Below are 17,761 nucleotides of genomic sequence, written 5' to 3' on the forward strand. Positions count from 1 at the left end.
GTAGGACCTAAATAAATGCTTAGATAATAAATAAAATAATACTGATAAGTGGAAAGGAAACAGATTAAACATTCCCAATCATCTTTTCCAGCTGTCTATTAAAGCCCCTCCCAGCTGCCCTGTCACATCTTTGGGCATGATTTTGGGATCCCTGACTGTAGACACTCAGGCCATTTCCACGTCTCCATATTGAAAGTTAATAGCTCTCATTCCTCTAGTGCTTTATCTCATTTGATCCTCCCAATGACCTTGTTAGGTAGTCATTCTCCCCTTTTTACAGATGACTAGACTGAGACTCAGATCTTCAGAGCCTAGCTCTAGAGGTCACACGACTAATAAACATTTGAGGCAGGATTTGAACCCAGGTCTTTCTTCTTGGCTCCAAGTTCAGCAAATTGTGCCCTATGCCGCAGCTTCCCCTCAGTTTCCCCCAGAGCTCTTTGTTTCAGACCCAGGATTTGGAGCTGAAGGAGACCTTTGAGGCCATCTATTTCAAACTTCTGGTTTTATATATTTTGCTTGTAAGGCTCTCAGAGATCAGAAGGGACTTGCCCAGGTCACAGATATTCTAAATAGCCCGAGTCGGTATTCAAACCCAGGTCTTCTAACTCCAAAACCACAATAATAATAATAACTAGCATATTATTACATACTGTTTTAGGGTTTTCAATGCACATTTGAATCTCCCTCCCGTTCCCGGGGTGAGGGAAGTCCACACAAGCTGCTTTCCAGTCCAGATTCTCTCCCAGTTCAGGAAACTTTCAAGCCCAAACCTCACAAAGACTCATCAGTCCTCTCTCTGATTGGATAGTGGCCAGAGAGATTCCTCTGGGAGCCCATTCCAACTCGGTATCCTTCTCAGTACCGTAAATGAATGAAAACAAACAAACAAACAGACAAACAAACATTAATTAATTAAGCTGTCTCTATGAGCCAAACCTGGTGCTAAATTCTGGGGAATACAATGCAAAAGCGAGGCCATCCCTGCTCTCAAGAAACGTGTACTTTAACGGGAGGAGACCACACACACACACACACACACACACACACACACACACGAGAGAGTTTGGTCTAGAAAATGACAGACAGGGATGGTTACCGGAAGCACAGAGCAGGAAATTGACTCACGTTTCAAGTTAAATCAACGCACATTTATTAAGTGCTTTCTGTGTGCCGGGCACTGTGCTAAGCATTTTTGTCCAATATCAATGTCAGTATTGATTTGGTTTTTATTATAAAACTGGAAGGGAAAGAAGGTGCCTTGGCAGAGGTTATGTTTGTGGCAGATGACAGCTAATGAAAAGATGGTCAGAACAGTAAAGTGAAGGAAGCATCACCAGGCCCCTTGAGGCCCTCACCAATCATAGCAGCAGGAACCTCAGGGCAGGCATACAGAGGTGAAAGGGTTAAAGCTTGCAAGGCATGCATGGTCTGGTCTGAGAGTGAAGCAGCAGGGAGGTTGCTTGGAGTGTAAGAAATGGCTTTCTCATATTGAGTAGAAATCTAGGCATCAGAGCTAAAGGGCTGGGCTTGAAATCAGGAAGACCTGAATTTTAATCTTGTCTCTGTAAATTAGCTCTGAGGCCTTGTGTCCGTCCATCACATTAATCAGGACTGGCTTAAGTGTTGCTGGCACTGACCAAGCCCTCCAGATTTTGGTGCTGATGACAGAGAGAGACAGAGACAGAGAGACACAGACAGAGACAGAAACAGAAACAGAGAGACAGAAAGACAAAGAGAGACAGAGAAAGAGGGAGAGGGAGAGATACGAAGAAAAAAAGGAGGAGAGGGAGAAAAGAGAGACAGAAAGGGATGGAGACAGAGAGAGAAGGAGAGGGAGAGGGAAGAGAAACAGAGAGTGTTCGAGTGAGGAGGCAAAAACAGTATGCTTATCAAATTTGAGATGACATAAAGGTGGGAGTGATAGCCAATATGTTGGAAGACAGTCAGTATCCAAAAAAAGCTTGACAGACTAGAACACTGGGCTGAATTCAATAAAAGATAATTTAATAAGGACAAATAGCATGTCTTACACTTGGGTTCAAAAAGTCAATAGTAAAAGTACAGGAGGGAGAGGTGTACATGGCAAGCCCAGAGCTCATGTACCAGAGATCTGGGGGCCACAGAATCACGGGTTTAAGAATGGAATGGAGGGAGCTCAGGGGCCTTCTAGGCCAGCCTAGGCCAGAACAAGAATCCCCTCTAAACAGGTGGTCATCCAGCCTTTGCTTAAAGACCCTCACTGAGGAGCAGCCTACAACCTCTGGAAGGAGCCTGCCCCACGCTGGAATGTCTGAGACGGTCAGGAGTTCTTCCTTACCTCGAGCCTACGTTAGCGTCTTTGCAGCTTTCACTTATCACTCTGAGTTCTACACTCCAGGGCCAACGAGACCCAACCTATTCCTTCTTCCATAGGACAACCCTTCAAACACCTACAGTAGGTCATCTGTCTCCCTTGAATCTTCTTTTTAACAGGATAAACTTTCCTAGTTTCTCCAACTGATCCTCCTGGTGGCATGATGCAGAGGCTCTTCACCATCCTGATTGCCTTCCTCTGGGCACTCTCCAGTGTATAAGTGTGCGGTCAAAAGCATGGTGCCCAGAACTGGTCACAATTGGGACTCCAGATGCGATCTGACCAGGGCAGAGTAAAATGGAATTGTCATGTCTTTATTCCTTAATGTGATGTGTCTCTTAATGCAACCTAATATTAATATTGTATTAACTCTCTTGGTTGCCATGTGGATGGCTCAGTGGATAGGGTGCTAGAACTGGAGTCAGAAAGACCTGAGTTCAAATCCAGCCTCAGACACTTACTAACTAGGTGACCTTTGACAAGCCGTTTAACTTCTGTTTGCCTCAGCTTCCTCAACTATAAAATGGGGATGATAATCACATCTATCTCCCAGGGTTGCTGTGCAGATTATTATGCAGAGATAATATTTGTAAAGCACTTAGCACAGTACCTGGCACATAGTAAATGCTTAATAAATGCTTCTTTCCTTCTTTCCTTCCTTTCATATCACAGCATTGACTCATATCAAGCTTGCAATCCACTAAAACCTCCAGATCTTTTTCAAAGTATTGCTTAGCCATGCCTGTACTTGTGAAAGTGATGTTTGAATACATGTGTGAGACTTAACTTTATTCTTATCCATATATGGCTCCTAAGCATGTCATCTATGCTTTCATCCAAGTCATTGATAAAGTCATTGATAAAAATGTTAAACAACACAGGTCCAAGTACAGGTTCCTTAAGCGATCCATTGGCTACCTCTTGCCAAGTTGCTATCAAGCCATAATGACAACCCTGTGGGACTGACCATTCAGTCTTAAATCCAGCTAATTCTATTTTCATCTAACAAACATATCTACACCTTTTCCACAAGAATAACAAGAGTGATTTTTCTCAAATACTTTGCCAAAATTAAGGTGAACTATATGTGATACCTGACACATTGCCTCCTCCCCTACCTGGGTCCCTTGGATCATGTAGTGCCTTCTTTAACTCTATAGAAAAGCAGTATGTAACTGTTTTAGTTATCCAGCAAGGGAGTGTAATGTCTGAGTCATCCACCAGGTGGCACACTACTTGAGCCCTCTGCCCAGAGTCTTTCGTCAGTTCCTTATTGGCATGGAGCTGACTCCCTAAGAGGATGCAGCATCCCTGCTGACCATCAAATGGTGTTCAACCTGTTTCTTTAACCATCCTGTCATACTTTTGCATGTGTGATGCTAAGCAATATGGATTAATCTCCACTGTCTGGGTCTGGAAATAACTAATTTAGAAGATGAAGTAAAGTATTAAGATATAACATCTGCTTTCTGCAATTGCTCATGATCCCTCATCTTCCTTGATTGCTTTTTTTCTGTTCATGGCCCACTGCATTCATGAATTTGGAGACATAGTACATTTCGATTCCGTAGTTTATTGCATATGGAATGAAATAGAAAAGAAATAAGCCAAGAATTCCTCTATGGAGTCATCCGCCTCTAGCCATCTGCTAAAACTCCTCTCTGTTGTGCTCCTAGATCTTTGGGTTTCACTTTAGGACTCTTGACCACACATACCTCTGTCTCCCGAATAATCCACACTACATCTCATGATAACAGATTAGAAACAAGAGGAAACAGAGAAGGAAGTAAGAGAGATCAATCTCCTTGAACTCCACCTCCAATTCACAAGAGGAATTCATGGTAGTTGGAAATCTTGGTCTCTCGGGATCTATGCTCCTCCTGGCTCTTGAGGTCTCCGTTTCTGCTGCACTGATCTGCAGCTGTCTTGCTCTGTAGCACAGAAACTTCAGGACAGCATTGACTGAGCTCTCTGTGCTTCCCTGTGAGGTCTCAGTTATCTGGTGGTAACAATAGATGCCCCAACCCCAGCCCTATCCACTCTAATCTCGCTCATGGAAGCCCAGGTGTTTTAAGGAGAAAAGAGAGATCCCTGATGAAGAAGAAGGTTAATCAGTTTTTCATGTGCCAAGATCACCACTTTTTTTCACTAGGCAATCTTGCCTCATTGTTGCTGTTGCCCTTCCCTGCTGTGGCTACCTCTCACTGCTTGGTTCTTTGTCTAGTCACAACTATATGTATCAAGGCTTAGCCTTGCTGCCTTGGATTTCCTCCTAGAGGACCCCTCAGCACGTGTGTCTAGTTTCCTTCCTCCAACAAAATAAAGAAGGCTTTTTTGCCCATAAATTCTGTGAGCTCTTTGGTTTTATTTTGTTTTGTTTTTCAGAGTTAACAGTTGGTGCATAACCTTCGTAGCTCTTTGGTCAGAGTTGACAGTTGGTTTTCTAACCTCTTTAGTTCTTTGGTGTTTTTTTTCCTCAGAGTTAACAGTTGGTTCATAACTTCTGTGGCTCTTTGGTCATTTATTTTCAGAGTTTGACCATACAACTATACACAAACTATACACAGGATAAATGGAAAATAATCAACAGAGGAGAGGCACCAGAATTAAGAGAGACTGGGAAAAGCTTCCTGCAGAACATGAGATTTTAAGCTGGGACTTGAAGGAAGACACCAAAGTCAGGAGGTGAAAATGAGGAGAGAAAGTATTCCAGGCATGAAAGACAGCCATGAAATGCCTGACTAGAATCAGGAGATGGGAGTATCTTGTGTGAATACCAGCAAGGAGGCAGGGTCACTGGACTGAAGAATATCTGAAGAATTCCCTACCTTGAGTAGGGAATGGAAAAGTATAAGAAGACTGGAAAGATAGGGGGAAATAATAAGAAATAATCAACAGAGGGAAGGCACTAGAGTTAAGAGGGGTTGGAAAAGGCTTCCAACAAAAGATGGAATTTTAGGTGGGACTTAAAGGAAGTCAGGGAAGCCAAGAGGGAGAAACGAGGAGGGAGAGCATTCCAGAGCTTTGAACACCAAATGGAGGATTTTGTATTTGATTCCTGAGATTTAAGGGAGCTACTGAAGACTATTTAGTAGGCAGGTGACATGGTGGTGTGTGCCAGCTTAGCTGAAGCGACAGGACACCTTGAGGAATAGAGAAGAAGTGGCATGTGCCAAGCAACTCAAATCATCACCACCACCACCACCACCACCTCCTCTATGGAGATAGCCCAGGACCCTGAACCCCAAAGCCTTAGGAATAGCAGTGCCCCCTTGCTTTCATTTCAGGCCTGTAGTCATCATTGAGAGGAGAAGGGGGTCCATCTTCCCCACTCATTGCTAACCAACTGCCCACCAATGGACAAGTATGTCCAAGAACCCTGAGAGTGACAGCACCCTCCAGACCACAGTCCAGCTTACAGCCCAGTCTTCATAGCTATCATCCCAGGAAACAATTCCCAGTTGCGATGTCTGGAAATTACTTCTGCAAGTGCTGAAGCCACAGCTACCGAAGGTCCTGGAAGTTTTCACCACCAAGGTCCTTGGCTCTGTCAAATAGTTCATCATCAAAAATGGACATCCTTTTATCAGCAGAAAGGACATTAGAGAAAATGCATGACCATCTGCTTTGCTGCTGCACTCAGCACAGGACTTTTCAATTTGACTTGCAGCTGAAACATTTCATACATGTTATCTCCCCTGATTAAAATGGGATTGGGGAGTGACGTACTTTTCAATTTGCATACCTGAAGCTTAGCAAAGTGCTTTGCACATAGTATATTTTTAATAAATATCTTTTCATTGATTCATTCATTCATAACCTGTACTTGATGAAACCATGATAGCTCTTTTTGATCACTGTTTCTTTTTCTAGTGTCCACTAACCATCCCTTTGATAATGTAGGCTAGAATTTTGCCCGAAATTGAAGTTAAGCTCATCTGCCACTCAGTTGAGAACTCCATTCTCTTCCCCTTTTGAAAACTGGGATATTTGCCTTTCTCCAGTCCTCTATTACCTCTCTCATTCTACATGATCTTTCAAATCATGCCTGCCCATAGCTTGGAAATCACATCTGCCAGTCTTTTCATTGCCCTGGGATATAATTTGTTTCAGTTCTTGGATTCAACAAGGGCAACTAGGGGATTTCTTATAATCTCCTTATTTATTTATCTTGGGTTTCAACTCTCTATAGTAGCCTTTTTTGGTCGGTCCTTTTCAGTCCATACATCATTCTCCTGAGTAGAAAAAACTCCAGCAAATTGAGGGTCGTCAGTTACTGTCTCATTCATCCTGAACATCAACCCTACCCCTTCTTTCCCCATTGTAGTTAATTGTGGGAAGAGGGAGGGGTTGTTCTTAGCTTTTCTTTATCAGTTCATTTTGAGATTTAATATTCCTGAAACCATTCATTTAGGAACCATATCATGCTTTTATATCTATCATCCATGACCTGCCCTTGCTTCTATATCCCTTAAATTTCTTAGTTGATCAATCTTAACTTCTTAGTGAATTCCCTGGGCATGTTCATCTCCTCAAGCAACTCCTGCTTTTCAACATCATTGGGTTTGTTTCTATTCGAATCTTCAGAATTTCCTTCTTAAGAGTAGTCTATCCCTCTTCAGTCAGTCAGTCAGTCAACAAGCATTGAAGTGCTTACTCTGTGACAGACGCTATGCTGGGGATACAAAGAAAGACAAAAGCAGGGTCCTTGTCCTCCGGGAGCTTACATTCTAACGGGGAGACAACATGTAAATGATTCAGAACATATGATATTTTGTTGGTGGTGGTGGTGGTGGTGGTAAATAGGTACAGTATATATAAAAAGGTTACAAGGTAACTATGCGAGAAAGGCATCAGAAGCTAGGGACACCAGGAAAGCTTGGTCAAAAGGTGGCTTTTCTGTTGAGTCTTAAGAAATTCTGGGATTAGGAGATGCAGAGGAGGAGAGGGAGAGCATTCCAGACAAATGGGACAGCCAATACAAAGGTGGGATGAAGGATTCATGTGCAAGGAATAGCAAGAAGGCCAGTATGACTGGAACATAGACTGTGTGGAGGGGAGTAGTGTATAACACATCTGCAAAGGGAGGTTGGGGCCAGGCTGTGCGAAGGGCTTTAAATGACAAATAGAGGATTTGTATTTGATCCTAGAAGCAATGGGGTTTATTGAGGGGTGGGGTGAGGTGGGGTGTGGGACATGGTCAGACCTGCCCTTGAGGAAAATTGCTTTGGTGGCTTGTGGAGGGTTGTGGAAGGGGAGAGACTTGAGGCAGGGAGACCAGCTAGGAGGCTAATTCGACATTCCAGGCAAGAAAGGGTTAATGAAGGTTTGATTTAGGGGAATTCTTGTGTAAGCAGAAAGATGTGGAGATAGAAAAGATAAGATTTAGCAACAGAATGGATATGTCTAGGGGAGGGAAAGTGAGGGTGACACGTAGGTTTTGAACTGTCCTTGATAGAAACAGGAAGTTCGAGAGAGGGATTAGTTTGGGAGGAAGAGAGAGATTTATGGATTCTGTTTTGGACAGGTTGAGTTGGAGATGCCTACAGGACTTCCACTTCTAAATGGCCTGTCTCCTTTCTTCCACTCTTCAAGAGCTGCTCTTCCACAATCTGGGGTGTGTCAGCTTCTGTTTAGCCTTCTTCCCATTCTCTGGGATCGTGGTCATTCTCTTTGGTACGAAAAAATCATGAAGTAAAATGAGAGTTGAATCCATTATTGTTACTCCCCTAATTTCCCTTCTAGAAACCAGCCTTTTGGCAAGAACCATATCCAGAATAGAATTTCCCCTTTTGGTTTCTCCACCTTTTGAAGGATGAAGTTACCACTAAGGCAAATCAAGAAATTATTAGCTACTCTGCTTTTGGCAGAGAGAGGGCTCAAGCAGATGTTGGAATATTTGAAATGCCAGGCATGGGAATTATTTCTTGGACTCCTCATGTGGTTCTTTTTTCTGCAGAGCTACAAGTAGGAAGGGGTAAGAAGGGTTCTGCCCAGGGCACTTGATTCTAAGGAGCACCATTCCTCCCATAGTAGCCCTCCCACACCTCTTCGATATCTGCTAGTCTTAAAGTGACACTCCCCCTCTCATCCACAATCTGAATACCTCTATTCCCTCATCTGACCCTGATGGTCCTGTCACTGGAGAGAGACCTGCGGGCTGGCCCACTCTGTTACATGTATGTTCTTGCAGTATCCTGAGGTCAAGGGAGATGACCACTTCTGTGCTCTGTTCCACCATATTACCCTCTGCCTCCCACTCCCTCTTTCAGCCTTCTCCTTGGGGTTTTTGTTCTGGGACTTATTGACTGGGCAGAAGGGGCACAGGCTGCATCTGACCCTCCCCCATCCCTTGATGCAATGGCAGGCCATAGTTTGAGACCTTTGCAGTATGGGCATGTTTTTGCTTAGGTGAACCTGAGTTCCTGGCTGCTTTCTGCTACCTTTGTGTTTCTTCCCTGAACACATATTTTTTTTGGGCTAGGCAATGGGGTTAAGTGACTTGCCCAGGGTCACACAGCTAGTGAGTGTTATGTGTCTGAGGTCGCATTTGAACTCAGGTCCTCCTGAATCCAGGGCTGGTGCTCAATCCACCGTGCCTCCTAGCTGCCCCGTTGAACATATATTTTTGACCAGCAACCAGCAAGCCTTAGAAATGGACATTTTCAGCCTGGCTGGCTACTTCAACAGTGTGAGTTCCTGGGTTGTGGAGTCTGTGTCAGCTGCCCAGTAGGAGGTACTTTCTGAAACAATGCAACTTTTTGGAGAAGATAGCCACTGACAGGAACATCTGAACCTGAAGGAACTAAGCAGCTATGCCTGGCTGGCCAGAAGAATGGAATGTTGGCAGATGTTCAGACCTAATGATGAGCTGGAAATCTCTGTCTAGCAGTCCCACGAAGGGGCTTTACCTTTACGGGAGGATAGAATAGGCGTGATGCACTATTGTTTGATGTTTCAAGTATTTGTGAATGTGTGCTTATGAGTCTTGTATTTTAAGCATTTCTTTTGTGGTTGAGGAAATAAGTTACTATAGAGCTTGGTACATTTCATACCTTTTCTAGGAAAGACCTTGGCTTTTTATAAATACATATTTATTGATATCTTTGTTTTTATAACACTTAAATTTCCCCTTGCATCCTTCCCCCTTCCCTCCTAGAGAATTATATCTTATAATAGCGTTTTTTAAGAAAAAAAAAGAAAAAATTTTTGACAAAATCAATCAACACGTTAAAAAAAAAAACTATTGTATGCAATGTTCCAAATTCGTGCTGCTCCCCACCCTCCACCTTTCCAAAGATTTGGAGAAAGATGCCTTCTCTTATTGAAGAGACCCTATTAATCCTATGAGAAGATCGAGCCATACCCAAGCTTTGCTTAAGAGATTTCCTCTGGAACTCTGGAATTTGTTCCTTTCTGACTATTCATAGCATCATCACCCTCTTCAGGGTCTCATCACTGCCTACCAGACTATTTCAGTTGCCTCCTCATCAGTCTCCCTGGCTCAAGTCTTTCCCCACTCCAACCCATCCTCCCCACAGCTGCCAAAGAAATTTTCCTCAAGCACAGGTCTCATGGTTTGACTCCTCTGCTGCTTTAGAGGTAGCTCAATGGTGCAGGGAAAGCCTGAGTTCAAATCCAACCTCAGACACTAGTTGTGTGATCTTGAACAAGTCATTTAACCTGTTTCCTCAACTGTAAAATGGGGATAATAATAGCACCTGCCTTGAAAGGTTGTTGTGAGGATCAAATGAAATAATATTGGAAAGGTTTAGTTATGGTACCTGGCACATAGTAAGTTCTTTATAAATGCTTATTTCTTTCCCTCCTAAAAACTTTATTTGCCTTGAAGATCAAATATAAACTCCTTCCGGCTTCTAAAGCCCTTCACAACCTACTTTTCCAATCTTGTTATACATTATTTCCTTTCCTGAGCTCTGCAGTCCAGCTAGTGCAGCTTTCTCAGACATGACCCTTCATCTCCTCCCTCCTGCCTTTGCACTGGCTGTTCCACGTGTCTGGAAGGCCCTCCCTCTTCTCCTCTACCTCTGAGGATCCCTTGTTTCCTTCAAAGCTCAGCTCAAATGCTATCTTCAATATGAAGTCTTTCTTTATACCTCTAATTAGATGCTACTGCCCTCTGCCCACCCCTAAAAAACTTACTTTGACCTTATCTTGTATATGCTCATTGATGCACATTTTGAATATAACATCGTTGATGGCAGGGGCTATTTCATTTTTGTCTTTGCATCCCGGCCCCTAGCAGAGAACTTGGTACACAGTAGGCACTTGATAAATGCTTGTTGGCTGGATTGGCTGTGTTCTGAGGTAAGAGGTCTCCCACTGCCCTGATCTTGTTCCAGGTACCACATTCGCTGTCTCTGGTGCTGACTTTCTGTCTAGGGTCTAAGGAGGTGGAAAGCTCTCCATGAATTTCCATAGCAGGGCAGCCACAAGAGCTGCCTCTATCTAAAAGAAGGCTTTGTTGGTAAAGGCATTGTGCCTGGGCCTTCTTTTTAAAGCTACGTTGAGGGAAAGAGGACCAGATGATGACTGACATCAAAGAGAAGGCCAAGCTGCCTATTTCCTACCTTGGGTCTATTTTCTTTACCAGGGAAAACGATCTTTGGAGTGGAAGGGGCAGAATCAAGTTGTTTAGCAGAAGTGAATACCCACGAGAAATAGGGCAAGAGCTGGAGAACACTGAGATGTTCTTGATAGCTAGCATTTACTTTGTGCTGGGCATGGTACTAAAGCATTTTACCAAAATTATCTTATTTGATCCTCACAACAACCCTGGGAGATAGGTGTATTATTATCCCCATTTTACAGTTGGGGAAACTGAAGTGGAAAGTGGTTGTGTGACTTGCCCAAGATCACACAGCTAGTTGGAGACTGGATTTGCTTTATCCACTGTGCTGCCTAGCTGCCTCCCAGTGAGTTAAGCTACCTGGTCCACATGAACTGCACCCCAGACGGCTGAAAGAATGGGCAGATATGATTGCTGAGTCATTGTTATCGATCTTTAAAAAGCAGTGGCAAACAAGAGAGGTACTGCAGAAAACCAGAGAATGGCTAATGTCATCCTAATTTTCAAAAAGGAAAGAGAGCAGAGTTTACTCTAAGTATGTAATCTTGACTTTAATTATGGAAAAAAAATCATTAAAGTGATGGCTAGCGAGCCTTTCTAGTAAGGAAACTGGTGATCACAAAGGAAGAGAAAGTATGGATTCATTAAGGCAGGGCATTCCAGAAGAGCCTTCTGTCCTGTTGTGAGTTGGGTTACTCAGCTACTGGATCAGGGAAAAGCTACGGAGGCAATTTGCCTTAATGGTAGCAGAGCATTTGCCTTACATCTCATACTAGTCTCATGAGAAAGATGTGGACCAGGTAACTGTACAATTTGATGAATTTGGAATTGCTAAATGACTGATTCAAAAAATAAGCTTTAAGACTCTAATGTCAAAAAGACAGGAATTATTTAGTGGGGTTAGTGGCCAGGGATGGGGCTGGGAATCTTTGCCTTGCCCTGTTTAACATTTTTATCAGTGACTTGGATAAAGGCCCTGATGCTGCTTAGGTTTTTAGAGGACTTCAGCACTTAACCCAGTGCCTGACATATAGTAGGCACTCAAGCAATGTTTGTTAACTGGCTGGCTGACTGACCAAGCTGATCAGGAAAGCTTACACACTTTGTGATAGGTTCAAAAACTTCTTGGACTGTGCATACCCTTTGATCCAGCAATATCACTATTCAGTCTGTATCCCAAAGAGATTTTTAAAAATCTCTTGTACAAAAATATTTATAGCAGTTCTTTTTGTGGTGGCCAAGAATTGGAAATCAAGGGGATGTCCATTAACTGGGGAATGGCTGAACAAGTTTTGGTATATGATTGTGATGGAATACTATTATGCCATAAGAAATGGCGAGCAGGATGATTTCAGAAAAACCTGGAAAGACCTATATGAACTGATGAAAATGAAGTGGGCTGAAATGGGAGAACATTATAACAGCAATATTGTTGATAAAGAATTATGAATAACTTAGCTATTCTCAGCAATATAATGATCCAAGACAATCCCAAAGTACTCATGATGAAAAAATGCTGTCTGCCTCCAGTGAAAGAACTGATCTTGTCTGAATACAAACAGAAGCATACTATTTTCCTCTTTCTTTTTCTTTTTCTTTCTTTTTCTTCCTTCCTTCCTTTCTTCTTTCCTTTCTTTCTTCCTTCCTTCTTTCCTTCCTGTCTTCTTGGACAAATTTGGAAATGTTTTACACGATTGCATATACATAACCTATATCAGATTGCTTACAGTCTCAGGGAGGTAGGGAAAGAAGGGAGAGAAGAATAGAATTCAGAACTCAAAACTTAAAAAAATGTTTAAAATTTTTCTTCCATGTAATGGGGGGGGGATAAAATATTGTTTTAAAAACTAAACTGCAAATTTTTAAAAAATTTCTTGGACCCATGAGGACCATAGGCTGAATCTAACAAGATAAAATTTAGTTAAGGTTAAATGTGAAGTCTTACACACAGGCTCAAGAAATCAATGTCACAAGTAAGGAAGCATGCTTAGTTAATGGTTTATCTGAAAAAGATCTGGGATTTTTAGAACGCTCTAAGCTTACCATATGTCAGCCAAAAGAGCTAATGTGAATACAGATTAAGAGGATTACCCCTAGGAATTAATGAAATGGTTATAGTCCTTCTGTACTCTGGAGTATTAGGTTCAATACTTGATACCACAGTTGAGGAAGGACATTGATAATTTGGCAAGCATCCAGAGGAGGGCAACCAGGAAAGTGAAAGGCCCTAAGTCTGTGCCATATGACAACTGGAGGAAAGAATAGGGGTCATTTAGTCTAGAGAAGAGAGGACTTATGGAGAACCCAATAGCTGAATTCAATTATGTAAAAGGCTGTCAGGTGGAAAAGTGTTTAGATTTATTCTGTTTGACCCCAGAGGGTAGGACCCAGGAGCAGAGGAGGAAGTAGCAAGAGTCCAATTCAAGTCTGACATCAAGAACTTCTAAACAACTAGACCTGTCCAAAAGCAGAGGGGCTTGTCTCAGGAGGCATGAGTTCCCCTCTTTGGAGATTTTCAGTCAGAGATTGGATGGCTAGTTGTCACCTATGTCACATTGAGGCTTCCCTTCACATAGGGGTTGGACTAGAACACCCCTGAGGTCCCTTCCAGCTCTCAGATTATGTGATTCTGTAATAAGGAGCTTTCTGATAATCAGAGCTATCCAAATGGGCTGCTTTGGAAGTAATAATGATAATAATAAAGTCTGTAAGGCACTTCACATATATTATCTCATTCAGTCCTTAGCACAATCCCATACGCTAAGCAACATAAGTAATAATATTTCCATTTTATAGATGAGGAAACGGAGTTTCAGAGGGTTTCAAAGGCCCATGGGCACAAGCTAGAAAGGTGGGATACTAACCAACTCAAAGTCCAGTGCTATTTGATCTACACAACTGTATCTCTCTAATGGATTTCCCCTTCACCAGAGGTTTACAAGCAGAAGGCAGGTGACCACTCGTGGGTGGGGTTCCATAAAGAGAACTCTTGCTCAGATACTGTTTAGATGAAATGTTCTCTAAGGTTCCTTCCAATTCTGAGATTCTGCCATTCTTGGAAGGATAGGAAACTAGTGAGGCCCCTTCCAGATAAAGCAGTAAGATGGGGTTGGCCTGAAGTGCCCTAGTCTTCCCCTCTTTCCTTTATTCCTTCCTCCTCTCCTCAGCCTCACTGGTTCCCTTGAGACTTTGAACTTGGAGAAGAAGCCAGACTTGTCTCCATGGATACCAGCTGAGCAAAGTTTCTCTGCCTCCAAGACTGAGAGAGGAGGGGCTAAGTCCAAGAGTGGGGGCAAAAGGAGAGGTGCTAGCCCCTCTTCCTAAATCCAGGCCCCATCTTCTGAAGGGGGACTGATCCCTCTCTGCTCCCCAGATTCAGGGGTCACCAAGAAGTGGCTTACTTGCCAGGAACAGAGACCCAGAGTAGGAGCAAAGAACCTGGGTGTCTAAGTCCAGCACTTCAACCCAATGTGCTCTGCAACCTTGGGCAAATCTCTTCCCTTCTCTAGCCCTCAGTTTCCTCATCTGTAAAATTAAATGATCCCTAAGATCTCTTCCAACTCTGACATTCTAGGACTCTATGACTGAGGCAGAATACTCCACCTCTATCTCCATCTTCTTTGGTGAGTCCTCAACTCCTAGACTCTGGGGAGGGGGGGGTAGTGTTCTTCAGCTGGGTGACCAGCTGTGTGCTGGGCTCCAGGCTGGGCTGGGCCATCCTGAAAGGGAGATAGGGATATATAAGATCGATGGAGTATGTAGTCTAGAAGGAAGGCTAGGTTTGACTCAGGTACACAAACTACAATAATGAACAGGATGCCCTAGAAAAGGAACAGACAACAGGCTGGGGCAGAATAAGAGAGAGAGACAGAGAGACAGAGACAGAGAGAGACAGAAACAGAGAGACAGAGACAGAGACAGAGACAGATAGAGACAGAGAGACAGAGACAGAGATAAAGACAGAGAGAGACAGAGACAGAGAGAGACAAAGAGAGATAGAGGCAGAGACAGAGACAGAGACACAGAGAGAGAGACAGAGAGAGAAGACTGAGAGAGAGAGAGAGAGAGAGAGAGAGAGAGAGATGAAGATAGAGGCAGAGACAGAGATCTCTGGGGAGGGTGGGAAAAGGATAAATCAAGGCTTCCTAGAAGAAGTAGCACCTAAGCTTTTCCTAGAAGGCTTATCTGGATTTGAACAGATTGAGATGGAAATGGGTATGGGGAAGGTATGTTAGAACCTCTTCTAGCCCCTAGTAACTGCATGATGGCCCATCGCATAGGAGGAAGAGACCTCAATATAGAAAATGCTGAACAAATAACCCTAAGTGGATGTCTTCCTGTTTACTGCACCTTTTGTTTCCAGGTACTGAACCAGCAGTGGAGAGAGTGCTGGGCCTGGAGTCAGGAAGACCTGAGTTCAAATTTGACCTCAGACACTTAATAGCTGTGTGACCTTGGGCAGATCACTTACCTTCTGTTTGACTTAGTTTCCTCAGTGGTAAAATGGGAATAATAATAGCGCTTATCTCTCAGAGTTGTTGTGAGGATCAGATGAGATAATAGCTGTAAAAAGTCTTTAGCATAGCACCTGGCACTCAGAAAGCACCCCATACAGGGAGAGATGCAAGCTACTAGAGCAGGGAAAAGTGTAAGTAACACTGGATTATGGGAAGATGTCTCTGGTGGTTTGTGCACAAAGAATTGGAAGAAAAAAATTGGGTGTTTTGAAGTACTCCAACAGTCACCAAATAGGATGTGGAACCCTGGGAGAAGAGAAGAGGAGCCAGGGAAAGGAGATAGTGAGAGAGGGAAGGAATGAAAAGAAGATAGGAAGAAGAGGAAGAAAGAAAAGAAGGGGAGATGAGAGGGTGAAAATAAAACAGAAGTGATAGGCTGATAATGGGAGAGGGGAGAGAAGTGGAAGAGAGAAAAAAAGAAGAGGAGATGGGGAAGAGTGAAAGGAGAGTAGAGAACAGAGTTGAGAGGAGAGGAGAAAAGGAAGAAGAGTGGGATAGAGGAGGGAGAAAGGAAAAGGGGGAGAGAAGAGACAAGAAAGGGGAAGGAGGAAAGGGGAGATAGGAGAGGAAAGGGGGAAAGAGGGAAAAGGGAAAAGAGATATGGGAAAGGGGAGAGAGATGATGGGAATGGGAAGAAGAAGGGAGAAAAAGAGGGAGGAGAGAAGGAAAAGGAGAGGGAAAGAAGAGAGGAGGGAAGAGGAACAGAGTGGAATGGAAGAGAGTGGGAAGAAGGGAAAAGGAGAGAGGTGAGGATGAGGGTGAGGGAGAAAGAGGGAATAGGAGGTGGGGAGAGGGGAAAGGGTCAGAGGGAGAGGACAGAAAGTAAAAGAGGAGAGAAGAGAACAGAAGTGAAGAGGAAAGGGGAAATGAGGAATGAAGAGAAAAAAGGGGAGAAGGGGCAGGGAAAGGAGATGAAAAGGAATAGAGAGAGGAAGAAGAGGATTGGAGGCAAGAGTGGGAGAAGAGATATTGGAGGAGGGGCGAAGGGAGCAGAGTAAAAGTGAGGAGACTCGCGCTCTCCTGTGAGAGGAGAGAGAGACGAAGAGGAGGGAGACAGGAAAAACAGGGCAAAACTTGAGGGGAAAGGGGCTAGAACTTCCTTCCTCAAACCAGGGTCCTGGAAGCATAGATTTAGAGCTGGTTGGAACCATCTAGTTAATTACCTTCAGATTTTCCAGTATGTATCTTGTTTGCATGTTGTCTCTCCCATTAGCTGTTTTTGCCTTTCTTTGTATCCCCAGAGCTTAGCAGAATACCATGCACATTATAGAGTGTTTAATAAACGTTTGTTGACTTGACATGAGGAAGTGGCTGTCCTAAGGTCCAGTTATACATTGCAATAATAGTAAATGGCTGAGCCAAGAATTGTACCCAACTTCTCTGACTCTACATCCATCCTACTGTCCCAATCCATCCCAATATCACAATATGGTGGGTTGTTGGGGTTTGGGGAGGGAAGGGATGCTCATAGCCAAATTCTGGCTCTTGGAAGGGAGCTCCCCCAAATTCCCTACAACCATGAACTGTAGTAACTTAGAATATCATAGTTGAAAGGGTTTTTAAAAATTTTTTTAAATTTTTAAAAAAAAATTTGAAAGGATTTTTGAAGATTACCTTGTCCACTCTGTCTCGCCACCCCCCAACATTTTCCAGATAAGGAAATTAAGACCAGAGGAGAAGGAAGGGGAAGAGGCTTGGCCAGAGTCTACGATCCCAGTGAGTAAGTTTGCTTCAAAGGGTTTGGGAACCAAATCTTTCCTCATTTCCCCCTACCTTTTACCCAAGTCCTATTTTTCTCCTCCTCCTCATCCTTCTCCTCTTCCTCACCATGTCATTGAGCTGGGCGACATCTTGTGGTGAGATTGTGGTACTGCCTTGCCCTCTGCAGGCTGGAAGGAGGGTGAAGCCGGAAGGAGCCGACTCCAATGGGGTCTTGAAAGCCAATTGCTAAATTTTCAGCGTGCGCATTTACACTTCTAAAATTGGCAAATGCTACAAATCTGGGCTCCATCGATTGTTTTGTTGATTGACTAGCCTTAAGAAGATGGTGGAGAAAATGCTAACGACTCAGGTCAAACTGAAAAGTGTTCTGCTTTTTGCCGAGAGTTAGCTGTCAAACATTTACCAGCATAATTGTGGTTGTGGGGGAAGATTAGTTCAGATATGGGCTGGACTAGCTGACCTCTGAGATTCTTTCCAACTCAAATTCTGTGACTTTGCAACGGTCCACCCTCCTTCCCTCCCAGGGATATTAGGAGGAAAAGCCTAGAGAAATGGGAGGAGGAAGGAGGAGGGTGA

Source organism: Vombatus ursinus, unplaced genomic scaffold (assembly GCF_900497805.2).
Source record: "Vombatus ursinus unplaced genomic scaffold, bare-nosed wombat genome assembly UNPS02000546.1, whole genome shotgun sequence".
Lineage (NCBI taxonomy): Eukaryota > Metazoa > Chordata > Mammalia > Diprotodontia > Vombatidae > Vombatus > Vombatus ursinus.